The 26,991-nt window shown below is 46.1% G+C and overlaps 1 protein-coding gene across 3 annotated transcripts in view; it reads left to right on the forward strand.

Annotated features, from left to right (window-relative positions):
* The first annotated feature begins 7,513 nt into the window (after positions 1–7,513).
* Positions 7,514–26,991, forward strand: part of KIF4A (kinesin family member 4A) — a 286,675-nt gene continuing 267,197 nt past the window's right edge. For 2 of the 3 annotated variants that reach the window (XM_085608378.1, XM_085608380.1), the window contains exon 1: positions 7,514–7,742. The gene's annotated coding sequence lies outside the window, so the exon portion shown is untranslated. Of the gene's footprint in view, positions 7,743–7,792; positions 7,920–26,991 lie in introns of those variants that run through there. The other variant, XM_085608379.1, reaches the window with a different exon arrangement.

A 26,991-nucleotide genomic window follows, 5' to 3' on the forward strand; every position in this document is an offset into this window, starting at 1 on the left:
ATTGAACCTGGACACAGAAACCATGGTCATCATGACCTTTCCCACCCTAATTTCAATTACACCTCATCTTGACATTAACGAGGCTACCGACAAGTAAATCTCCTGCATGAGAACAGCACTTCATGCTGCAGCACGCTTGGTCTTAGGTCTCAAGAAATTTGACCACATTTCCCCTGCCAACCCTCCAATAACTTCCCATTGAAGCGTCGGCCCAATTCAAAATTGCTTGCATTATCCACGGAGCGCTGCCCTCCTTCTCACCCTACTATATAAACAAGAAGCTGAAAATCTCTGGAGCCATTAGGGGTTCCAGAAAAGCTCAATCCCTGCTCCTGGAAAACCCACCTTCATTCGAGAATGATACATTTTTTTTATTTATTTAGAAAGTTTTATATAGCGCGAACATGACCACCAAGGGTATCAGAGTGCTTTACAGTTTATACATCAAGAAGGATACAGGCAGTCAAAACATAGCAAACAAGGATGAACATTCACAGTCTTGTAGAGCCAGGCATCCTCGGGAGCCCTGGAAGCTAGGACACAAATCTACGACGGTGGACTCAATCTCATTTTGAGCAGCCTATCTAAGGCAAAAATGTATTCATCAAAAAATCTTTGACTTCCTTTTTGAAGAGGACAGTGGAAGGATTCAGCCTGACTTCGGGGGGTAGGGAGTTCCAAATCCTTGGGGCAATACCTGAGAAGGCTTGATTGTAGGTTTTTCTTTTCTTGAATTTTTGTGGTTTGAGCAGTAGAGTGCTGGCGCTTCTGGAGGCTCTCGATCCACGTGAGAGCTCCAGGTTTTGAGCGAGGTACAGCGGTGTATTGACATGAATGGATTTGTGAGCCATGCATGCAATTTCTTACTGTTTCCGTGCTCCATATGGAAGCCAGTTCAGGGATAGCAGATCTGGCGATATATGTTTGTATCTTTTAGCGCCTGTTAACAGCCTAGCAGCAGAGTTGAGGGCAGCCCTAAGAGGAGCCGTCTTCGCTCTAGGAAGGCCGCAAAGGGTTGCGCTGCCATAGTCCAGCTTTGAGATCAATAAGGCTTGCACCGCAACCTTCAGATCATGAGGAGGGAGAAATGTTTAATTTTTCTTAAGATGCTGAGTTAGACGTTCGCTCCTTTGGTGAGGGCACTGATGTGCTTCTGCATGTTCAGACATTTGTCTAGCATTATTCCCAGAGATGTTGCAGAATCAACGAGGTGCGGCGTTCAGTTCAGAGCAGTAAGCTGATTCATCCATTCTTCTATGACCGGAGATTGCTTGTGTGGTGCCATTAGGAGGAATTCCGTTTTGAGAGTATTTAGCTTCTAGTGGTTAAGTGTCAGCCAGCTTTGGGTTTCAGTAGGACTGAGTTAAGGGACCTGATGTCCTCAGGGGAGGAGATCTTCAGGTATAGTTGGGTATCATCAGCGTACATGTGATAGTGAATGCTGGATGATTTCAGAATTTCTCTCAGAAGCTCCATCAACAGGTTGAAGAGCGTGGGTGAGAGCGCAGAACCCTGTGGAACGCCCAGCATGACCGAGGAAGGATGAGAAAGGGACTGGTTCACCTTGAAGCTTTGTGTTCTGTTGTGAAGGAATGAGGAGAACCAGTTTAGTACAGGCCCAGACAACCCCATCCTGTGTTCCAGGAGGTCAATTAGGTTATCGTGTTTGACAGTGTCAAATGCTGACGAAAGGTCGAGAAGGATCAATTAGCAAGATCCATTTTGATCCAGCATTCTTAGCGCATCATCTAATGTGAGTGAGCGCAGATTCTGTACTATGACCCGGGCGGACACCAGATTGAAATTGGTCTAGGAGTTGGAAATAATCTATGTGGTTACACAGTTGGGTGAGCACACATTTCTCCAGGAGCTTTGCCAACGTGGGGATGTTAGAGATTGGGCGGTGGTTAAGTAGGTCCGTGGGATCAGCAGATGGTTTCTTTAGAATAGGGGTAACTTGCTGTAGGATATGAGAGTGTCCGATGTAAAGATGGACCACAAGATGCTGGGTTCAGGAAGGCGTAACTACTCTTATTTTATTATACTTCTTACAGGTAGGGTAGGGGTTGTTCTGGGATTGTTCTTGAATGTGGCTCAGGCCGAAACAATAAAACAAAACAAAACACAAACAGTCAGGATCCAGCGTCTTCCTGTGTCGGGCCTTCCTTGAGGTTGAGGGAGCTTGGACCTCCGTGCTCTTGGTCTTCAATGAGTATGCTCGACGGGTGAGGGAAGGGAGGAAAGTAAACAAAAATAGAGCGGGGTCAGTACCGGTACGGATTTTGTTCAGTCTGTGCTACCACCACCGAAGACAATAGTGTGGGATGGGTCTGGGGGGAATTTTGCAGTGTATCACCACTATCAGTGCCCTACCTCCCTGCATTGCCACCCCACCACCCCCACTCGAATGGTTCCCGTAGAGGCACTTGCCTTAAGCCACGGCCCGTCCCTCGGACCGTGGCGCTGGGACCCGGGCGTCTTCTCCTCCCTTCAGCCCACCGGAATTGGTCGCCTTAAGGATAACGCTCTCCTGGCTCAGTCTTGTTGGCTCCACCCTGATTCCACCGTCTTCCACTCCGCTCCGCTTTCATCCTCCTCCGTTCCGTTCTCCTCTTCTCCGTCCTCGCTTTCTCCTGTTCGTCTCCCGCCTTCTCCTGCTCCGCTCTCGCCGTCCTCGGGGTGCACCGCTCTCCGTCCTCCGATCTCGCACACACCCAGCTCCTCCTCTGGAAGCTTTATGCGTCCCGCGTCTGCTTCCGTCCTTGACTCCTCCCCTCTTGCCGGGTCCGAAACTAGCCTGCTGCTGGATTGGACTGAAGCGGCACAGTCAGAGTCCACTTCCGGTCTGCCCCGCTCTCCTCCTTACACTTGCCCCGATTTTAGGCAATACGGAATAGCACCTTGCCGAATAGAAGCATTGATGATCTTAGTCCAAAGTGGGAGTAAGGAGGGTCTTATTTCAGGGAAGAGGTTTGATGGCAGGGGGTCGTTGTAATGATTAGAAGGTTTCAGAGTAACCAGCGTTTTGCGTATAGTGCTATCATCCAAGGTTTTGAAAAGGCTCCAGGATGCGTTGTTTTTGGGGGGGGCAAGGCTGCGCAGGGACGGTGACATCCAACCTTGGAGGAAAGAGGGTGTTTGGCTGACTGATCGACAGGTGCTCAAGGGCTGAGTGTAGTTCAGCTTTGATCTTAGTAGTCTTATCCATGAAGAAATCAGCAAATTCTTTGCAGTTCAACGATGTCCCACGACCCAATGCAGAGAGATTAGGATGACTGCTAGCTTGAGACTCGATGAATTCGAACTGTTTTTTTGGACGGTTTTTTGCTTGCTCTAGTTGGTTTCTGAAGAAGGTAGCTTTCAAACATCTGATGCGTTTGTTGTAGATACTTCTTAGGGATCTCAGATGGTAGAGATGTTCAAGGGAGGGATAGGATCTCCACAGTCTTTCCACAAGTCTTATATTCCTTCTTTCGGTATTAAGACTATCATTTAACTATAGTTCAGAGACTTTGGAGGACAATCTTTTTAGAGGTAGCGGCGCCACCGAGTCTAAAACATTTGTCATGGAGCGGTTATAATGGGCTGTAAGGTCACGGACATCAGATATGTTCATAGGAGGGGACAGGATGTTATAGCAGAGAGCCGTCAGATCGTGCGAGTTGATGTTTCGTAGACATCTTTTCAAGTGTTTGGGGTTCTTAGGCTGGACTCTACTAGCTCTTACCGAATCCAGGGTGAGGAGGGTGATGCAATAGTGGTCTGTCAAATCACACAGGAGGATCGATTCCAGAAGGATGGCAATGACAAGATCTAAGGTAGAACCTTGAATATGCGTGGGGATGTCACAAATTTGGATTAGGTTGAGGTCTAGCAGGAAGGATTTACGGCTATTGACCGCCCCATCATTCACATCTTTCCAGTGAAGGTTGAAATCTCCCAGGAAGATCTGAGTGCCATGGAAATCGAACCAGTCTTTCTGTGGTAGTGCTACTAGAATCTGGAACTCTCTGCCTCCCTCACTCCATCTAACCACCTGCCTCGCAACCTTCTAAAAAGACCTCAAGCTCCTCCTTGACATCTTAATTAATTCACCCTCAACCAGAATTAAGTCCTCTCTCCACTGCACCCTGATCTGCTTTCATTATATGATCCAACCATTTAAATCGATGCTGCAACTGTGTATGTCCTCTGCCTAATTTTTAGTTTTTGCCTGTGAAATTTCTTGTATTTAATATATCTTATCAGTTCCAATGCTGAATTACTATATTCATTTGCTTTTGTGTGGGACTTTTTTTTGTTAACTTCCTCTGGCTGAATGCATTTATGATACTTCTACTAAAGCTGTTCACACTTTTTAAGCCCCATTCACTGTCGAGATAAGATCTCTTCCCAGGGAAAAGGCAGACAGCTTCTAACAGTATGCTGGAATGCTTGCTTTTTATTACTTGGTCTTGTAAAGCAGTTGTTTTAGCTTTAGAACATTTGTGACATTTCCTATTCATGCCTCTGTACTTTTCTTTGCACTTTGTAGGCATTATCAGATTGATTGTTTTCAACTTAATATATTTGGTTATTATGATCAAATTCTAAATGTTGCAATAAACATTACATGTTAAAAATAAAGTTAATATACAAGAGCTATGCTATATTTTACTACTACACAGACAGCCACAAGTGCAGTTACCTTGCAGACACTGGTTCATGATTTGAATGGTGCAGCAGGTGCAGTGGCACTGGGCCCAAAAGTTATCGGAACTCCTCTACACACATATTTATATATTTGACTACTAAAAAAGGCAGTCACAATTAGTTACCTTGCAGTTAAAAGGGACTTGATTTGAATTGTTTAGCAGATGCAGTGGCACCAAGGCCAAAAGTTGTCAGAACTCCTCTAAACAACTAATATTGCCATATTTTACTACTAAACAGGTAGTCATAAGTACAGTCCTCTAGCAAGCGCTAGGGTCATGGTTTCAATAGTGCAGGAAGGTGCAGTAGCACTGAGACTAAAAGCTCCAGGCACCCCACTAATCACCGATTATTGCTATATTTTACATTTAAACAGGCAGTCGCAAATGCAGTTATTTTTCAGGTACTAGGGTCATGATTTGAATGGTGCACCAGGTACAGTGGCACCAGGCCAAAACGTTGACAGAACTCCACTAAACTCCGAATATTTCTATATTTTACTACTAAACAGGCAGTCACAAGTGCAGTTATCGAACAAACACTAGGGTCATGATTTCAATAGTGCAGCAGGTGCAGTCGCACCTGAACCAAATGCTCAAGGCACTCCACTCAACACCTAATATTGCTATATTTTATTCCTAAACAGGTAACCACAAGTACAGTTACCTTGCAGACAACAGTCATGATTTGAATGGTGCAGTAGCACCAGGCACAAAAGTTGTCAGAACTCCTCTAAAACATATAATATTGCTATATTTGACTACTAAACAGGCAGTCACAATTGCAGATAAAATGGACTTGATTTGAATGGTGCAGCAGGTGCAGTGGCACTGGGGCCAAAAGCTTTATGGACCCCACTAAACCCAGATTATTGCTAAATTTCACTACTGAACATGACAGTCACAAGTGCATTTATCTATCAGGCAATAGGGTCATGATTTGAATGGTGCAGCAGGTGCAGTAGCACCAGGAACAAAAGCTCTGGGCACCCCACTAAATGCAGAATGTTGCTAAATGTTACCACTAAACAGTCAATCACAAGTGCAGTTATCTAGCAGGCACTAGGGCCATGATTTCGATGTTGCTGCAGGTGCAGTGGCACCGGTGTGAAAAGTTGTTAGAACTCCTCTAAACACCAAATATTCCTATATTTAACTAGTAAATAAGCAGTCACAAGTGCAGTTACTGTGCAGGCACTAGGTTTTTGATTTCAATGGTGCAGCAGATGAAGTGACACCGGGCCCCAAAGCTCTAGGAACCCCTCTAATCACCAAATATTGAAATATTTTACTACTAAACAGGCAGTCACAAGTGCAGTTACCTTACAGGCAATAGGGTCATGATTTGAATAGTGCAGCAGGTGCAGTAGCACTGGGGCCAAAAGCTGTCATAACCCCTCTAAACATCAAATAATGCTATATTTTACTACTACACAGGCAGTCACATGTGCAGTTACCTTACAGGCAATAGGGGCATTATTAGAATGGGGCAGCAGGTGCATTGACACCGGGCCCAAATGTTGTCCGAACTCCTCTAAACCATAATATTGCTAGTACATCAATACATTCTATTAGTTCCCTCTTTCATTTTTCAAAATGTTGCTATTACTTTTTTTTTTTTTTTTAGTTTTATTTAGCGCGAACTAGACCCGAGACATCGGGTATCAGAGCGCTTTACATGAGCACCAGTTTCGTTACAGATGGACACATTCATTTTTGTTAGGCACGGGGAGATTAAGTGATTTTCCGAGAATCACAGGATGTTAAGCATCGTTGCCGAGACTTGAACCTTGTTCCCCAGCTTCAAGGTAGACCCCTTCAGCCCTAAGGCTGCACTATACCATTAAGAACAGCACAATATATTGCCTCATAGTGGGTAAATACGTTACAACACTAACAGACTTTCTGTAACTTGAATTGTTCAACTACTGAATAAACTACAATTTACAACAAAAAACAGCTTGTTATTAATCACATAGGTGAAACCGAATGCATTTACCAATGCTTGGTGTAACTGTCTCTTGCGGTAACTAAACTACTGTACATATCACCGATGTAAACGTCAGATTGAAATACTACTACTATAACCCGATATAATCATGTATCCTGTGTGTTGTAAAGCGCTCTGATGCCTTCGGCTATGCCCGCGCTATATTAAATCGCTAAAATAAATAAATGAATAAACAGTGCATTAAGCTGCAATTAAATACACTGAGGAGTCGATAGCAGTGAGAAGTGAGAGACGCTGAACTTGTAAGCGGCACACCTGGAGTCTTACCACCTGTGCCTCAGAAGGAATACCGGTCATTACACTAACTATGCTGCTTCTTTCAAGCCAGCCGTCAATGTAAACGGTAACCTCAAGCCAGTGCCGAGCGCTGTTTACTCCGGAGGGCGCCATCTTGGACGCTCACTGATCCCAGAAAAGACGGGGCAATTAAACGCGGGTTGTTCCATTTGGAAATTACTTACTATATATTGTTTTGTAACAGACCAAGAATAAAACATGGCTTCAATAATAGCGCTATAAAACAGAAATGTAGACAACATATAAAAAAGTACTTTTTAAATATTTACAGTAGTGCTTAATGAAAAATTATACTGAACATGCTACTAGATTATGTTGCTGTTGCTGATTGATCCTAAAAAAAGCCACAGCGCTTTCGATCAGTAGACTTTCGGTAATGTTCACCCTCTACGCTTTCCATGAGAATGCTTGTAGCTGCAGAGCAGTTCTTTTTATGTGACGTCATATAACTCTCTTTTCTACGCCTTGTTCCACGCGTGGCGCGCTTGCGTCTTGACGCAGCGTGCAGCTCGGCAGGGACATGATTGGTTCAGCGCTCTGTGTCAGTTTTGAAAGTTGGCGGTTAATATGAGTCGTCTCCGCTGTAAGAAGACTTAGCACATATCAGAGAGAGGAGGAGGCTGGAAAATTCGTGCTGATTCCGGGGGACAGAGAGAAACCAACCGGGGACTAAGGCGCTGTCCCGCCGGAGGACTGAGGGGAGGCGCCTACCAGTGGAAGGAGACCCGCAGCACACGGAGGAGGTACTGAGCCTGGGGTGGTGCCAGTGGCCTTTGGGCGAGGCTGGCAGTCTGTGCCGGGGTGACCCGAGATCGAGGCAAGAAGCATGAAGTGAAAGGGTCGGTGCAGTCCTCTGCATACTGTCACCCTGGGGACTACAACTGCGCTGGGGAGGCGGGGGTGTCATCATTAGATAAAAGGTATGTACCTGTGTACCGATCTGTAAGGGGCGGGGGAGGGGAGACAGAAGTCTCTATCTCTACCATGATGTTTGTATGCCAGGAGGATTGTCTTGGAGCCTGGAGAAAACAGGGTGTTCTGGAGGAGGGAGGGAGAGATGTACGACCTTGCAGTGTAGGGGACTAGGGTGATTGTCCTGAGTAAGTGGTGGCATGATGGCCGGATAAAGTATGGGGTTCTTTGTAGATGGCCCAGTAGGAAGGACTGGGTGGAAGCTAGAGTCACCACTCCAGGGATGTAGGATTGAAGGGACAGCATAGGGGCAGTAGTGGCTGTCTTGCTGAAGTGTTGACCGTGGGAGGAGCTGCACTGATGGTGGAGAAAGGAGTGATTGCATCGAAGGTAGAAACTGACTGCACTTGGGGTGGAGAATGTGGGAACTGGGCCAGGTGGTAGAGGCAGCAGTGTGTTGCTGAAAGGAGGGGCTGTCTTGGGGAGTAGGGAAGTGTGGCTGACCTGTAGCCTGAGTGGCTGTCCTGCAGGTTAGCGGGGCATCTGATAAGAAAATAGAGGTGCTGAGTTCGTTTACTCCATGTGGTGCCTCTAACCTTTTGGAACACGCCCAGCTTGTGATGTCACTGAGCACTGTCATCGCTCCAACCATTACATTGAGATATAGTACGATTTGTGCTTGTATGGTTGCTAGTTTACTTGCAGTACAGCCCTCAGCACTTCCCCCTTTAATCCCTGGAGGGCTCCTTTCAGGTGATTGGTTCAGAGCTCTGCTACAAATGAGTTTCTGTGATCCCTCTTAGGCTGTCATTTTATTGGTTCATTCGAGATCCAACCTTTGGACCTTTCTAGTCTACTTCGTCAGTGGTCGGGACATTTCTTCACTTGCCACTAGATGAATTACTTTTCGGGTTTAGGACTGTTGATCTGACCGTGCAGTCTATGTTGCGTCCTAAAGTCGTTCGTACCTATCGCGCCAGTCGCTTGAATCCCACCAGTCTGCTGCTTTGTTGCATGCGTTCACTCTTTGTGATCGTAGAGCTTGTCATTGACTGTTGGATCTCCTCCAGGTGCTTAAGAAGGATGTTCCAGCGGTGCAGTCTGATCACTAGAGTATGCCTCCCTGAGAAAAAAGCCTGCAGGACTAATCCTCTCATAGGCCTGTGGCATGTCAGCAGTACTCTGCTTTATCAATAAGTTATTGACACTTGTTATTGATTAGTATGTAGTCTTAATAAGAGTCTGAAGTCGCATCTTTGACTAGCTCGTGACCAGACAAAAAGTGAAGATTTATATTGTCTCCTGCATACAGGGCTCTGCGCTTGGTGTGGGGAGCCACTGACGAGCAAGTGCAATATGTCGGCATTATTCTTTTGGCCCGTTGTCTAACGGCGGGTGGATGATGCCATGGTAACCGTGAGCTGACTGGTCGTCAGAGGGCTGTAGTACTGTTAGATTGTCTTAAAAGTGGGCCTTATTTGTGATTTGGGAACAGATCAAACCTGCACCTCACTAATCTCGCAAATTTAAATCTGATTTACGTGGTGGCAAAGGAGGCCTGTACATGTCATGTTGTCGCCCGGACTGCATTCCTGCTATCCGCCTATCATTATTGGTGTTGATTTGTTGCTCATCATGTTTTTGGTGGCGTTTGAGCTGTTTTTGCTGCCATAATTCAAATCTTCATTGGGTAAGCATAAGAATGTTGACATCTGCTGTCGACTTTTTCAATTTCAGCCCATATGAACTTTGTTCACTAAATGTATTTTCTTAGTGACTTGTGTCGTGTCCACTATGAACGTATGCGCTGTTAAGCTACAACTACCTTTTAACCTCGACTTTGACTATGAAGGTTATTGCATGTGTGATTAGCATTTAATAACTGGTTGTCTGGTGCCTTTTCGGTCTCCCCTAACATAGCTTGGGGTAATATTGTTGTAATTCACTTACATTTTTGTAATAAGATCTTATTATTCAGTGAATCACCCAGTGCTACCGGTAATACCAGTAATCTAATCTCGACCCCTTAAAACAAGCTTGGATTAGTGCCCATTATCTTCTAGATTACCAGCAGCCAGCCAAATCGGACTTGGTTCTGCTGCAATAGGAACTGTCGAGCACAAAACTTCAAGACCATGTCTTCTCTGAAGGGACACAAGCAACCACAAACTGGATTCTGCTTATTTGGGCCTCATCAGTAGGGTGTAGCTTGAGTCCAGTAGCAAAGAGCCCCCATTGGATCACTACATTTCTATATTTCATTCTCTGTATCTGGGAGAGTGTCTGGCAGAGCTGTTCAGGAGTTGGGTAGCTGATACCATTGGATGCCAGAATAAGGTTATTTGCATTTATTGGGGTGCTAGTGCAGGTAGCAACGTTCTGACTTGTCTGAGTTGAAACAACACTTTTAATTGGAGAGTTTGAGTGTTATGGGTCGCTGACCATGTTTTGCTAGAAATGCATTGAAAGAGGCGGTTAGAAAAGCATCAAGATGGAATGCATTGAGATGCCTCTTCTCAGTTATTTGTGACCCACAGTTCTCAATCTGTCTTAGGGTGGGATCGGAAGGCATATTGGTTACGACTTCATCAGTGGGATCCTATACAATGCGTAGAAGAGTGACAACCGGATTTGCACGGTCGGGGTTTCCATGGGTTAACGCGGTCTGTGGCAGATGTTTGAAATTGTACGTGTGTGTGTGTGCATCTATGTATGTGTTTCAGTCAGTTTTTAAGAACTGTAGATGTTATAAGACTATCTTTAGTGATTTTAATAAACCAGACCATTTAGCTTTGCCATTTCATGTTTATAAAAAGTGATCTTTGCTTAGCCAGTGGTTCTAAGTTGGCTTGACCAAAAGGCTTTTTTTGTAGAGGTTTTGTGCAAGGATTGCTTGCTTTAACGATGTGGGCGTGGCACAATGTGGCACTGCTGCATGATAAACATATGGGGACATTGGATAGTGTAGGAATGTCTTTTCTGCTTGCTTGCCCTGGATTTGTCACCTGTTGCTGGAATGTAGATAGCTGGGTTTCTTTTGCAGTAACCGCCCCCACTTTTTGCTAGACTACTACTGCACTTTGGCAGGGACCGAGGGCACATGAAGCCAATCAGGTTTCCAGGGTCTGTGTTCTTTCCCAAAACTGTACCTTTTACCCAAATTGGCACCTCTGGCCACATGTCAGTCCTTTGTATAAGGTACCATGGGTGACAAGGGTACCGTGGCCAGGGAAGGCCTCTAGGGGCTGCAGCACTTATTGTGCCACTGTTAAAGGCCCTGAACCTTTACACACACACTGCAGGCTGTGTTTTGGTGCAGAACAAAGTGAAGAGTCGACAAGGCACACATCCCTGTACCATGCCTACAACCCATTGCCTCGCATAGGTCAGCCACCCCTCTAGCTGGGTGCACTATACCAGTGGTGAGGGTACGGGTGCATGAGCCCTGTACCACTACAGTGTCTAGACCAGTTATTAGACCTAGTAAGTGCAGTAATTCCATTAAAAGTATATGGTGCTGGGAGTTTGTCATTAGAAACTCTGGGAAGTTTGGTATCAAACTTCCCTGCACATTAAACCCCCACTGATGCTAGTGTGGGATTTAATGAAAAATGCACTCAGAAGGCATCTTAGAGATGCCCCCTGAAAAACAGCCAGCCTCTGGTGGTTTCCCTGACTGGTACACACCAGCCTGCCACCGCAAGACCTGTTTCAGGATCCCTGGGGTGGGAGCCATAGCTCCCTGAGCCTAGGAACAAAGCCTTTCCTGGGCAGAGGGGGTCACACCTCCCTCAGGCCAGTAAGAGCTATCTGTGGCAGGGGAGCTTCAAAGGCCTTGCCGCCTTTGTAACACGACCCCCATCCTCTCTTGCTATCAAGGGCAAACATCCCCTCCCAGTCTCTACTCCTTTACAGTAGGAAGATGGGGGCGAAAAATTAGCCAGCCCAGAAGGTGTGCCCACCTCTGCCAAACCCACCCATGAGGTGGGGAAGGCGAGGTGAAGCCCACTCTTTAGGGCTGCACTCTCCAATCAGGATTACGGATTGTGCCAACTCCCCCATGTGCAGTGAGCACACGAAGGTCAATAGACCATTGGTTACTTGCCTCGAGACCCCTAAAACACCCCCTAAATACAGTATTTAGGGGGCAGCCCTGAACCAAGAAGACAAATTCCCGCAACCTACGAAGAAAGACGAAAAACACCTACCAGAGGAGACTGCAGAGAACTGACCTGGTCCCGGCCCTATCAGCCTGTCTGCAGTTTCCAGAGATCCTGTGCCATCAGTCGCTGTGTCCTGCTGTCAGTGACATCCAGAACCCTGGGAGGACTGACTGCCTTCAACAAAGACAAGACTTCCTGTTTACAGCAGAAAGGTTCAAAAGAAACTCCCAAGACAGACACTGAGCCTGGTGAGGACAAAAAAAACCCGAAGCCTGGAACCACTACTGCACCAGACGACTACAGCCCGAATCCGGGTGGCACTACATATCTGAGCCCTCCAACTTACCTGCCCAGCTGTTGGTTCCTCCTGGAAGACTGACTGGACCGAGCTTGCAGCTGAAAACCAAAACCGGCAATCCCCATTGAAAACAGAGCACCCGATGCCAAAACAGCACCCTGCACCCAGCCGCCGCTATAGGTGCACTTTGTGTGCTAACTCTGATCCCCTTTGTCCTGAACCAAACACCATGAGCTTTGCTCCCACAACCTTGTGGCCTGCTCGTTGGCAGCCACCAACCAGAGGCACCCTATCCCTCATTGGATAACATAGGGCCTCAGCACCCGGCTGCCCTAGTGCCGCTGAGGGTTCTTTGACAGTGCATCATTGACCCAGAGGGAACCCTGGTTCTAACCCCAGAAACCCAACTCCTACAACCAAGTTCCTTCCTGTAAACCGATAACTCCTTTTCCTCCCGTAGGATTGCATTGACTGCTTTTCTTTGAAAATTGTTTTAAGTGTGAAGTTGGTTTGTATGGAACTCTTAAACTGCAAATATAGAATTTGTCTAGGAAGTGTCCCAGTGAAATACCTAGGCATATCTCACTGAGTAGAAAAACGAACTTAAATTAATCTAACAGTAATTTCAACTGTATTCAAAGTATTTACAAACCTTTAACAGTCATTTTTCATTCAGCTTGCTTGTATTGTTCAACCTGTCTTGAAAAGTACCATTTACACTTACCTGCAGCAGGCCTGGCTTGGTTCTAGAAATAAAATAACGAATTAATATTTTTATACAAACAAATTAGTCTGAGTTCAGTCTTTGAGTGTGACATAATTTCTTGCCAGAGTTTGTACAATAAATGCGTAACACTACCCTCTGTTAAAGCATTACTGCTCACCCACACTACCACAAATAGAGTAAGGTATTATCTACTTTTACCTCTGCCTACCTTTGGGGATTCACTGGACTCTGTTCACACTATACTTTGGTATAATATATACAGAGCCAGCTTCCTACATGGACCTATATCTTTGCCGACTTTAGAACTCGGTGCACTTAATCATGATAAGTAGTAAAATGCCTTTCCTCCCTATTTTAATATGTTTGAAATTGGCATATTCTGGTTGGTGTATTTAACTTGCCTTTATGTTATTTTGTATGATCCAACATTTTACATGGGCCTGGAAGTTACATGGCTATTTTGGACTGCTGTGCCATCCACCAAAGTGGCAGTTCAAACATGGCTTCAGACCTACCATTGTAGCCTGACAATCAGTGGAGAGCATGCACCATGATCTGTCAATAACAACCTTACTTTTAAATACTAAGTCAACCCTATGTAGGCCAAAAAGTCCACAAGGCAGGGCGCATGGTATTTAAAAGCAGAACATGTGGAAATGTAAAGTTGACATGTTACTGTGACTACCCCAAAAATCTATTTTTATTGTAGGAAGGCTGCTGGCTTACAGACAAACCGTGGGAAGCAATATTAAATGCTAATACTGTACCTTGGGAAAGGGACAAGCTAAAAGAACAAATCAAATAAATCACTGCTTTTTTAAGTTATTACAAATCCAATTCAATAGCTTAGTTGGATATTTGATAAAACCAAAGAAAAATCCAGTTTTAGCAAGTTACCCATTACATGCCTATACTGTCAGAAGGCTAGCTCTCCTGCTGTGATTAGCCTTGAATAAGGCCTGAAATGCCGGTCGGGAGAAAACAATGTGCTGACCTCAATGGGCAGAGAACTCCCAAATTCACAATATGCTGGGTGGGGGTATGGGCCTCCTATTGAATGCAGTGTCAAATTCTGCTTGACAGTCTGAGCCATATAAAACACTCTGGGCACACTTTAAAGGGAGAGACCATGTGACAAATCTTTCAAATCCACTGTCCGTTTGCTGGAGGGCCCTGCATTGGTCCTACCAGACTTCTGTTTCTGGGTTTGTTGGGGGTTTGGTGCCTGCTTCTAATTGGATTTTAGTGTTGGATGTAGGAGGACACTGGGGCCACAGAGCCAAAGTTTAGTATGGTTGGTTGTTTTTATTTTCTCTTTTTTGCCATCTTGAAAAAGCCTAGACTCACTGCATTTTGGACCCGAGTGCAATAATACAAGACAGGCCTGCTGCAAAATAGGTAGATTTACTCCTAGGAGTCATTCCCACCCAATAGCTAGTGGCTGGCATAAATGTGCACATTCTTACAGTTATGTATTGTGGTGTGGAGCGTGGACTGGAGTCTGTAAACGTCTTAGTGTTCCATGTGCTTCAGTCTGAATGGAGAGGAAGAAGGGAAGATGCTGTCTAAATGTTGATTAGTTATTGAAGGGCTGCTGGGCTAACTTGCGTCATCTCCTTTTAGCTGTGCAATTATGGCAAATAAATTGTTATTTTGAGTAGGAGTTTGGGGATCTGTTTCAGTGAAACGTTTCAAGATGCTTTTCTTGGATTAGCTTACAAGGTTTGCTGAGTACACTGCTTTATATGCAAGTTTTTTTGGCCCCAGATGGTGCCATTCTATAAAGGATAAAAGCACTTTCATGATTTTAAGAAGCAGCAAGAGCTTTGGTGTGCTGCGTTTTTGCTCTTGGCAGATCGGGGTGGAACCTGTTTGAAGATGCAGCTTTAGTGGATTGTATATGTCGCTTAGGTGGTTTAGTACCATGCTTTCCGAGTCTCAATGCTTTAGAATTCTTGTTTTGATTAAAGGTCCGACTTCAGTCTTAAGGTGTGCTGCGTTAATCTGTGACTTAGTCCAGTTAATGGTGATGCCCGACAGGCCGCCGAAGCGTATGAATTCCCGCAACAGTGGGTTGAGATTTTGGATCGGGATTTTTACATATAAAGTAACATCGTCTGCATATAGTGAGACCAATATGGGACGCTGGAAACACCGAAGGCCCTTTTCCGGATGAACTTGCCGGAGTTTTGCCGCGAGGGGTTCAATTGCAAGGGCAAACAATAAAGGGGAGAGCGGACATCCCTGCCGAGTACCCCTTGTAAGCATGATGGGGGACGAAACCTAGACATTTATACGTACACGAGCTGTGGGGGAGGCCTAAAGAAGATGGATCCACAAGATAAACCCACCTGGGAGGCCCATGCATTGTAGTATGGTAATCGGGTAATACCATTCTACTGAATCAAAGACTTTCGTGGCATCCAGAATGACTGCCACAAGTGCTATTTGCAGGTCAACGCTGTGCATAACTGAGAACCGGGTACACAAATTGGGTACACAAATTGTGAGAAGTCGCCCTCCCCGGAATGAAGCCCGCCTGGTCTGGCCAGGATCTTCGCGTCCGTGTTGATCAGGGAGAGCGGCCTGTATGAATCTCATCGATCCGCAGGCTTGTCTGGTTTTAGTAGGGATACAATGAAGGCCTCCCTTAGATGCCGGCAAGACCTGAGATTCCAGCGATTCATCATAAAATTCCCTTATTATGGGGATCAACTGTTCGATGTAGGTTTTATAGAAGTCGACTGGCAGGCCGTCAGAGCCCCGGGGCCTTGCCCGATTTTTCATAATCTCTTCTTTAAATTCGTCTGTCTCAAAGGTTGTGGCTAGAAATTCTCGGTGGTGATCTCCCAACCACCCCCAAAGTAATATCTTTCAGGAAGGGATTGAAATCTGGGGGCGTGGAGCGCCGGGTGGCACAGTGTCTCATAGAAGGTGGTAAACGTATCCAGAATTGCACGACCATCCCTGTGCCATGTGCCGGATGCATCTTGCACCTCTAAAATATAATTTGAAAATCTTGGCTTTTGTAGGGTCATGGCGAGCGCTCTACCTGGCCTCTCACCTTCCCCATAGCGACGGGCAGTGAAATGTTTCCCTCTAAAGCGAGTCTCCTGCTCTGCAGTATCCATGTATTTGGTGAGTTTGGTCCTAATGTCAGCTCTCCGGCTGCCTGTTGGATCACACCAAATATCAGTTTCTAAAAGTTTGAGTTCTCCCTCCAGTCTGCGCAAGCTACGCCGAATGTCCCGAAGCACTCCGAAGCTTTTAGCAATACAGAAGCCATGAATAGTAACCTTAAAAGCCTCCCAGAAAGTGCCAATGCTAGAAACAGATCCCCTGTTCCGGCTAAAAAAATCTGAGATCTCCATTCCCAGTTCAGCCTGAAAGACCGTGTCCAGGAGTGCCTCAGCACCAGCCTCCAGCTGAAAGGAGGAGCAACAGAGCAGGGAAGTGTCAACCGCAAAAGCACAGGCGAGTGGTTGGCGAACCTTATGGCCATATGGGTCACGGAGGTTATCCAAGGGAGCACCCCCCAGGAGACAAACCAATAGTCCAGGCGGCCCGAGCGGTGGTGTAATATGTACCTTCTTTTCTGCCCCGGGTGACCTGACGCCAGGTATCCACCAGACCATGAGTTTGGAGGAGCTGTGACCGTTTCCTTTGTTCGTGTGTAGTTGTGGGCTGAGGGTGAGAACGGTCTAGTGTGGGGCAAAGCGTCGTGTTGAAATCCCCTCCCCAACATGCATGTGTGGAGCCCACTCCCAGGATTTGTCCCCAAAGCGAAGTATAATAATTGGGGTCATCTGTTAGGGCCGTAGCAACAGACCTAGGTGATTGATTGCCCTACTAGACTACCCCACAGCAGACAATGCCTGCCCGAGGGGTCACCTGCCGAGCCACCCAAGACAAAGGGAATGCCTTTTTTGATCAGTAGTAGTGCCTCTGGAGTAAGACTAGTATGAAGAGAATACCCTAATCGGTGCCCACCTACTCCCAAAGCACGGCAATTTGTGGGGGGTGGTGTTTCTCCTGAAATACGGCTGTGTATTTGGTGTCCCTTTAGGTAGGCCAAGAGTTGTCTGCATTTTCGGGGGTCTCCCAGGCCTCTAACATTCCACGTGAGTAGATTGATCCGCCAGGGGTCAGTGTTGGATGCCATGGTCATGTGAAAAGGCGATAGTTGATGCCCTATGCGATCTGCCTGGAAGCCATGTCCTATGTGTCAGGAGATGCAGTTGGTGATGCATCATATTGGAACCGTTGAAGTACAATACCAAACCTCTCCCCAGCCCCACCCCCTGCGGCACCCCAAACGTGCCGGGAATAGCCTGCCCACCCACATCCCGAGTTAGCAAGAAGCTTGCAAAGCAATTGAAGACATGTTGAACAGGTAAAACAAATAGAACCAACCATTTGCGAGGGGGATTTCCTATGGTGGGGGTCACTAGGGGAGCACAGAAACCACTCCTCTTACCACCCGGGCCGAGTTGTATACAGAGTCCTAGCTGGAAAGAATCGACCGGGGGGGAGGGGGGGGGGGGGGGGAGAGGGTCCCCTGGCTCAAACAAACAGAGTTTTTACCATTTGCCAAGCTGCAGAAGGGTTACCAACAAAGTACATAAAAGGGGGTGAACAAGATGCGTATATCATCTACAGCAGTGGTTCCCAAACTCTTGACTCCTGAGGACCCCCACTGAATCACTACTGGAGTCCGGGGACCCCCAAGCAATTTTTACAATTTAAATAAAAAAGGAAACACTTTTTAAATGCGTGCATACGCTTTTAACATATGCATATTCCATCAAGGCAGGGCTGTGTCACCTGCGGGGGAAAGTACTCAGTGTATGATGTGACATTGTGATGACAATCACGCTGCACCTGCTTCGGGTAAATACAGTTTTCAGAATGAGGATTATCAACATCATTACACGCATCGATTGCATAATGTGCCATGCAGAAACCATTTTAAAATAAACCATTTTAAAATCAATGCAATAATTTGGAGTGGACTACACTTGCAGCCACACTTTTCATGAAACCAACCCTGACGGCGGGAATAAACCATAATGTCACTGCTACTAGCACACAAGCTGATCACTCGTCACACACGAGAAGAATTATAGAAAGGCTGCTGCTAAATCATAGCTGCCAAGGTTTCAGATTGCGGTGTGTGATATTGTCATAAATACAGTGTAATTATGAGTGACATTTCAGTGACTATGAGTGACACTTGCTCACAAGCAAAATAAAGCAATGAAGATGAGGGAAACATAAATACCAGAAAATACACTAATTTGAGCAACAAGACAGGCTAAGTTAACTGCTTCAAAGCATAAGAAACAATTCATTTATCAGACCACATTAATTCCCAACTTTTTTCTGTCGCGTTTTACTTTTCCAGCCAGAATAGCGTTTTAACCAAATGCATATTACATTTTCATGCTAGCAGTTAGTCATTTCACTTGTAACACTAAAACACTGAGCTGCCCTGCGCCTGCAGATTTACTGTGTTTGAAATATTCAGATCATGATAATATCACTCTCAACATTCTACAAAAGGAGTGCATGAATATGCCAACATTAAAGTAGACCGCCACGAGAAGAGTACGGGTTACCATGCCGCTCTGGTACTGAGTTGAGTGGAAGACTTTAAGCAGCTTTCGCCCTAGTATTTAACTATTTCACGAGTGTTTCCGTTACACTCAGAGATACATATATCTATTGGGTATTGTCCTATATTTACTGAAGGTCTCTACATAGCGTTTCCTTTAATTGATGTAACTCTATGCAATAGTTCTTTTTCGCCCTGAAGAAGTTTCCTTGTAGGAGACGAAACGCGTCGGCTATGGCTTTCTTGTGCTATCAAGACTGTGACATTCCATACCTGTGATATGATGTAATAAAGAGAAGAATTATTTAGAAAATCAAAGTGACTTCTTGGAAATTCCTTTAAATACTATGGACTCTCTTTAAATAGTGCTGAACCCATTTGCATGTATATTTAAAGTAAACAGACTTTGAGAGCAGCAGCACAATAGCAGTCTGTACACATTGCACTGACTGAGGAGCAAGCAGACCAGTCATAAAGTGCGAATAGGTACAAGTTACCAGGCATACGCAAATGGTCACCAAACCCAGACTGAGTGATCATAAGCTAGAAACAGAACCCTCTCAAACAGATCTAATGAGAGAGGGCAGAATCCGCCAGCAGCTTGACCTGCAGGAACGTCTGAGAGCCCTTTTTTCCAAATCTGTCCTGAATAAAACCTTATTTGTTACTATCCTCAATCTGAGACGAAATTTAAATCAAGCAAGAAAAATGGGGCACGATAAATAGCATCTGTTTTGAGTTTTTGGAGGCTAACATGCAGACTGTGGTACTTTGGTACTATAAATAGCACACTTTTCCCCTGTAAGTTTACGGCCGGTTTGACCGTCCTAAATTTTAAGAAGGGTGCAATATTTAACATACCTGGTAATGACATACTCAGTGAATACCACCCAATCACTGCGCAAACAGGGCTTACCCAGAGGTGGGACAATTCCAGCCAAATTGTAATGTATTTAGTAAGTACCAGAGGCGCAACTGGAGCCAAATTTTGTGGGGGGCAGGGGGCTAAGAAAACATTTCGGGGGGGGGCTGAATGTTAAGCAAAAGGCAGAGTGGAGCTGCAGGGTCTATTAGAAGGGGTGAAACAACAGTAAGGCCTCATTAACGTGCAAATAGTCTTTTAAAGACCTGTCAAGTGCTCAGGTGCGGTCGCATCCCAGGCTGACACACACACGACATAGGCAGAGTGGAGCTGATTTGGGGGTGGCTGAATCTAGTTTAAGCAAAAGTCAGAGTGGAGCTGCAGGGGCTCTTAGAAGGGGTGAAACAACAGTAAGGCCTCATTAACGTGCAAATGGTCTTTTAAAGACCTGTGAAGTGCTCGGCTGCGGTCTCATCCCGGGCTGAGGGCTGACACACACGACATAGGCAGAGTGGGGCTGATTTCGGGGTGGGGGGGGGTGGCTGAATCTAGTTTAAGCAAACGGCAGAGTGGAGCTGCACAGGGCCGGCTTTAGTGCTGGTGGCGCCCTGTGCGACAATGTTTGTTGACGCCCCCCCAATGACCACCTCCACCACGGATTCTCTCACCAGCACCCTTTAACAGTGACCAAGTCTCCATTACCACACACACTCAGATGCATTGAATTAATACGAGTGTAGGCCCGGGTGTCCGAGCACTTTCCATCACACACACATTACACAGAGACAATCAATCATACGTGTGTAAATCAGTGTATAGGAAATATTACATAAGAGCCAAAGGACTGAAAGTGTAGGAGTCACATGTCATCCATACTGGTAGGCAGTATAGTTTAAGAGTGCTTGGTGTGGAGAAGCACAAACTCCGAGGCGAAAATGAAACAGCATAGTTGGGAGTTTTCTTTAATAATAAGAATCGATTTCTAGCCAAATTAACCCTTTTTGCAACATTAATCAATGTTCTAATATTGTATACTTTGCAGTGTGTATGCAGTGCAGGGTGAAAGTTAAAAGCTCACTATTCTATGTTGGGAATTTAAGTTATAAATTGCAAGTAACAAAAGGATGTCTCTTTTGAAAGCAGTAATATTTGATCTGTTTATCATACCCACTCTGTAATCTACTTGGCACACGTTCTTTGCAGCAGGCATATTAACCCTCGTCTGCACTAACTTCACAGAAGACAAAACCTCAACTATACAAAATGCTCATCTCTCTCCAGGAAGATAATTAATCACAGGAGTTTTCTTGACATTTATGTGAGGCCTGGTAATTGCCGGCAGAAATAAACGCTGCAGCAGGTGCTTCTAATCTAAAAAGCATAATAAACTTTCAAACACGGACCCAGGAAGCCAGCGGCCGGTGCGATGGCACCGGTCGCACCGCCCTAAAGCCCACCGGCCGCTGGCTTCCTGGGTCCGTTTTTGAAAGTTTTTTTATGCTTTTTAGACATTAGAAGCACCTGCTGCAGTGTTTCTTTCCGCCGGCAATTACTAGGTCTCACATAAATGTCGCGTAACACCCATTGTACTCCCGTTGTGTGTGTCGGCCCTCAGCCCGGAATGAGACTTCACCCGAGCACTTCAGAGGTATGTAAAAGCCCATTTGTACGTTATTGAGGCCTTACTGTTTCACCCCTTCTAAGAGCCCCGCAGCTGCGCGGGGCTCTTAGAAGGGGTGAAACAGTAAGGCCTCAATAACGTACAAATGGGCTTTTACATACCTCTGAAGTGCTCGGGTGAAGTCTCATTCCGGGCTGAGGGCCGACACACACAACGGGAGTACAATCGGTGTTGCGCGACTGGTACACCCGGCCTACACACGGCGTCCTAATTCCCCTGGCCTTGCCCAACAGGATTAAATGTAAAAAAAATTAAATTAACTATAAATAAACACTCACGTGCTGTAGTAGTGGTGCCGGAATGCAGGTATTTAGCGAGGCGAAGCGGAGACAGGGTATTGGGCGGGACAGGGTATTGGGCGGCAAAATGCTCCTGGGCTGGCTGCAGACGCGAGGGAAGACGCACTGCCGTGGGACTGGGAGCGTGCGCGTCTATAAAAAATAAGCCAATCACCCTTCAGCTTCCCCGGCCTAAGCTGAAATGGTGATTGGCCCGCTTTTTTTTGGTCCCGCCGCCCCTGCGCTGTCATTCACAGTGCTTGTATGCGCTTCAATGCTTCTAAATATTTAAAAATAGCTGACTCGAAGGCATTCCAGTTCGCGGACCCCCTGGGAATGTGTCACGGACCCCTGGGGGTCCGCGGACCACAGTTCGGGAAACGCTGATCTACAGTCACTTATCTGGATACCGCCACCAGTGAACCACTCATCACCTCTCGTTCAGCATGCCGTCTGTCAGGCCCCCAGCTCCCGCTCATACGGATCATGTATAGCGAGATCTGCCGAGGGCACCAGTTCGAGAGGGGTCCCTCAGAGCTCTCCACAGTCCCCTCTCCAGAGTCGGCGACCAGTTTAAGGGGAGGGAGACCTAGATACTCGATCCTCCGGGAGAGCGACGTTGAATAGATTTTAGGAACTCTTCACCTGTTGCGGATTGGTGTAGATGTTGCTCCTCCCTCGATGAGACCCGTAGGCGCGCCGGGTACAGGATCTGAGCTTTATGGAGCTTCTGTTTAACTCACATGAACTTGCGCATCGCCTCCTGCACTGCCACAGTGAAGTCTGGAAAGATGGTGAATTCCACCCCTTTATATTGCAGGTTCTTGTGCTCCCTAGCCAGCCTCAGAGCGGTGTCCCGGTCTCGATAATTGAGGAGACTGGCCACAATTGGTCTGGGGAGACCTCCAGGGGGAGGCTGGGGTCCCAGGGAGCGATGCACTCGCTCAATGCTGAATTGTGGGGAGAACGGATTTCCTTCACTCACACCAAGTAATAAGTGCTCCACATATTCCTCCATACGGCCCGTGTTTGTGCTCTCCGGAATTCCCATGATTCTGATGTTGCAGCGACTGCGGGCCTCCAAATCGTCATTCTTCACCATGATGACTTTGAGCAGCTTGTCCATGTGTGAGGTATGTTGCTATAGCTTAAAGGTGGAATCTTCGTTATCCGATATGCGCCTCTCCGGTTCTTTCAGCTGCCCATCGTGTTTGTCAACCTTCTGGACCAGGAAGTCCAGACGCGTATTCATGGTGTCCATTTTCCCGGACAGATCTGTCATGCTGTGTTGTAGGGCTAGGAGCAACGACTTGACCTCCTCTCCCTGCAATGGAGGCTGTGCCTGCGCCATATCTCCTGTAGCTGAGTTTGAGTCTTCTGAATTGGAGCGCGTGGCCGCTCTTTGCATCGAACACCAGCCGCGTCTGCCGACCATTTGGCTTGCCCATGTCAGACGCTGGAGTCGTAGGAATAACCCCAGTCAGGTGTCCAGGGCTGCACCCTGTCGGGCTGAAAGATGGCGGAGGGAGAGCGGGACGCAACGCAGTGCAGGCAGTCGCAGAATCCCACTATCCACTGGGGTCTTCCGTCGCTTCTACGGCATCCAGCCTCGAAGAAGGGCGCCAAGGAATGCACCGCCGCCCCCTCTCAACTCCGATGTGGGAAGTTAGAGCCTGGTTCTCCTTATAGAGGATAGCTTTAGCCAGGGTCTTGTCAGTTTCTGCACGAGAGCCGTTCACGCAGTGTGTGTGAAAATTGCCCAATCGTGCCATCTCTGGGGGGGGGGGTAGCAAACAGTGTTCCCATAAACGCCTGTTGTCCGTGCGCTCACCGGGCTCAATAAAGACCAGTCCGCCAGGAGAGGGAGACGAGGCGAGCAGATGATGGTGCCAGCAGTCCAAGGGGGGCCGCAGTATGTCCCAGCCCGTCCTCGCAGCACCACGAGTCAGCTACACTCCAGGGCTGCGGAGACCCCGGGGCTGCAGCGCGCGGTTCACACCTACCGCCCTCCTTCTGAAGTCAGATCACCAAAGCAAAGCTGTCTTGGCTCGAAGGCCGATCCTCTCAACGACATGCCAACGGTGGGTCTTAAAGTCTTTAAAGTGCGGGCCACGCAGGAGACACCCGCCTGCACCTTCAGCTCTCACCGCCGGCCGCAGTCACTTACGGATGAAAGGCTCAGCGCGGGTGTATTTTTTCTTTTCCCCTGCTGACCCGCAAATGGGTGTCTCGTGGCCTACCACCCACGTGGGCAGCCGCGGCACTAGTCCGCAGCGCTGCCGGCCTCCGGGGCAGGACACGGGGGCACCGAAGCTCGCGGGAGTTATATTTTGCAGATTCCCAGTGTCCGCCTGCAGAAAGCACAGCGGAGGATCAGTGAAGGATATTGGAGCCAGGTTGCTAGGGCTTCACAGGCGTGCGGCCATCCTGGTCGTGTGCCACCTAGCGCCCCCTCGGCCTTTGCGTATTGTTCATTTGTATGCTTCACAGATGATATTGATTTGACCATTGTTCTGCAAGTCCACTTGTTTTTACTTTGTTCCTGACTGCATGCGCATAGATTAATGTAGGGTAGAGGCGATGCTGTATGTAGTTCCCAAGAAAGCTTGAAACTATAAGATATGTGAACTACAGAAGTCTCTTTGCTGGAGTTAACTTTATATAAGACGTTTGGGTTCAAAGTGTCCACTTTAATTGTAGTAAACTGTACATGGTATCTTGCCTGAACAGTTAATTCTAGAGTTGTCAGTAGAAGAAATCTCTCCTAACCACCGTTGTTTGGAGCCCGTTCCTGTTTTTGTAAAGAATGTATGCTGTCCACCCAAAGGAGTTTACTGACTAAGGATTTCACCTCCGACAGACTGGGGGTGTGGGAGATCTAGTATGGTTGTTTTGGGAGGATGCATAGGTAGTGAAATAATTTTGAAGCGTGTACTTCTTCCCACTGTGAATATCGGGTCTCCCCCCCGCCTCTCCAGATACTGCCTCTTGGCGTACGATTCCGGTATTTAAGTCCCAACATCTACATAGGCCTCTTGTAACCTGCACCTGGGGGTACATGAAATTGTTACCTACAATATGCAGTTAAAGCTGTTCCCAAAAGGACTATGGTTCTCTCTGCTCCCGGGCTTATGTCTATTTCCTCTAGTTTCCTTTAAATCTTGATGCCTCTGTGTGATATTTAGATCAGTCTTGGGGTGGTGAGTTTGGCTGCTGAACAGAAAGCAAAATTTCATGGGTGTGAAGGGGCGCCATGTCCTAATGCCTCCTTCCACACACTTTACCCACTGTAACCCCCTTCACCTCCGTATCTTCCCTGGTCCACTCAACAATTTTTTCCATAACCAGGGCAAATAGAGGTAGCAACAACTGGGGTGCCCTTCTCCTCAGGAAAAGGAGAGAGGAGTGCACGTGGAATCAACATCGTGGGGAGATAGTTTGACCTATGATGGCACATTTTTCCACAGAGGGCTGCGGTCAGACATCTGTTCCTTTAGTAATTGGTGAATGCTTTCGCTGTTTCAGCAGTTAACCATCGATTTCCACTATCCGTCCTGGACTCATGGGTTTATTTTAGCTTCTTGCTCTGTATTGGCAAGTTTATAAAGTAGCCTGCTCGTGTTGTCTCCAGATTCCGATCTAGTTAATAGGCAAGTGGCTGGTGGATCTTGAAACTATTTTGAATAAAATTTTTAAGAGGAGCTACTAGATCCATGCAATACACTATCCACATTTTCTGGTCCCGTTTCTAAAAACAAAACCTCTTTCTTTGTTCCTCATGAAGTAGCTGCTGTGACCCATCTGGCAATTTCTGTAGCAATAGCTACTCTGTTACATGACTTGGCGCAAACATTAGGCCAGGTCGATTGTAAACTAGACATGCTTATCATATTTGAGGCATGTGACCTGATAATAGGTCTCTTACTATTAGCCTTTGCTTGAATCCTGATTGTCTTGGTGCCATGAACTTTAGTTGGTCTATCAACTCAAACTTGACCATGCATGCACCTGTTTTTGATTGGTACTAGATTTACTCAAGTTTTTATTTAGCAGGTTAACCACAAATATGCTTGTTATGCATTGGTTTGATTTATCCTCTGATCTTTGAGATTGCAGTGGCATGTCCGTTACTGTCAGTTTAATGTGTGATTGCCACTGTTGCTCATGCGTGTTTTTTTTATTTTGTATACCTTTTGCTGACAGTAACTGGATCCTTCTCTTTCCCTAAGTCTCAGAGTAGTAAATATGTACATTTTAACACTGCTTGGCAGTGGTTGGTTTGCACGACCGTGTCTTAGTGGAAGCTTGGCTGTTATAGTATGAGTGTTCCTCCATCCCCTCTTCCCTTGCATTACAAAATATCTTAGTTGTTCTTTGGAACAATAGTTTCTTGTCACGATTCATACTTTGTCGCGCGACTTTCTGAATGTGTAGCACTCAGCTTTCAAAAATGTTGTACTTTTTAGGAAAATTAATACTAAGATGTTTGTCCCTTGTTCCAAGTCTTCAGAAGTTGCAAGTGAAGTAAACTTTAAGGTATCGAGCTTCACCTGTTTCGTGTTTTTTACCAAGTTGCCCTGTCTCCTCCGTCCCTCGATCATAAAACTTTCTAGAATTGCCTTTCGAAGCTGGTCGAGCAGAGTCAGCTCTTTGTATGCTGCAGCTTTAAGAAGCGAATAGGTTTGTGTTTTTTTTGTAATGTGCAATTATTTTGGTTTATGGATTTAAGCATTTTTGTAGCAGTGACGTCCACAGGTACTGTCCCTTACAGCAGTGGCTTCAGGATCAGCACAATGGGCACATCTACATTGTTGTATTGATTATTTTTTTTTGTTTCAATTTTTTATTGAATTTTACAATAAAATACATGGTAACGCAGGATTAGTGAAACAATGGATTACTGATAAATATTACATACATATTTTGATAAATATGGACAAATAGAGTAAGGAATCATACTATGTATACATATATAAATAAGTGAATAGATAAATAGAAGTAACATGAATAAGAAGTTGATATTGCATATATTATAATAAAATATGAATAAATCTAACTGTAAATAAGAAACCACTTTTTACGAGATAATTATATTAAGATCAGAGCGTCAAAGTTTAAAGATGAGTAGAAAGTTGATGTGGAAGGAAGAAGAAAATAAGAGAAAGGAGACCTTTTTTTAAAGAATAGAATGAAGGAACAGTGAGAGAGTAGAGCCAGAGTAAGGGAGGGAAGGAAGACGGGAGAAAGGAAATGAAATGGTAAAGGGAGAAGGAAAAGAGAAAATACACAAGGATGTAAAATAATGAATTCAATTCTTTCCATTAGGGGAGAGGGTGGGGTTGGTAACATCGTCAATTTTAGCTTTTAAAAAAGGAGACCAAGTTTGGAGGAAAATATCAACTTGGTCCTGGAGGTTATAGATTGTACGCTCATGTAAGGCCGTCTGCATCATTGCCA

The sequence above is a fragment of the Triturus cristatus genome, chromosome 5_2, assembly GCF_964204655.1.
Source record: "Triturus cristatus chromosome 5_2, aTriCri1.1, whole genome shotgun sequence".
Taxonomy (NCBI): Eukaryota; Metazoa; Chordata; class Amphibia; order Caudata; family Salamandridae; genus Triturus; species Triturus cristatus.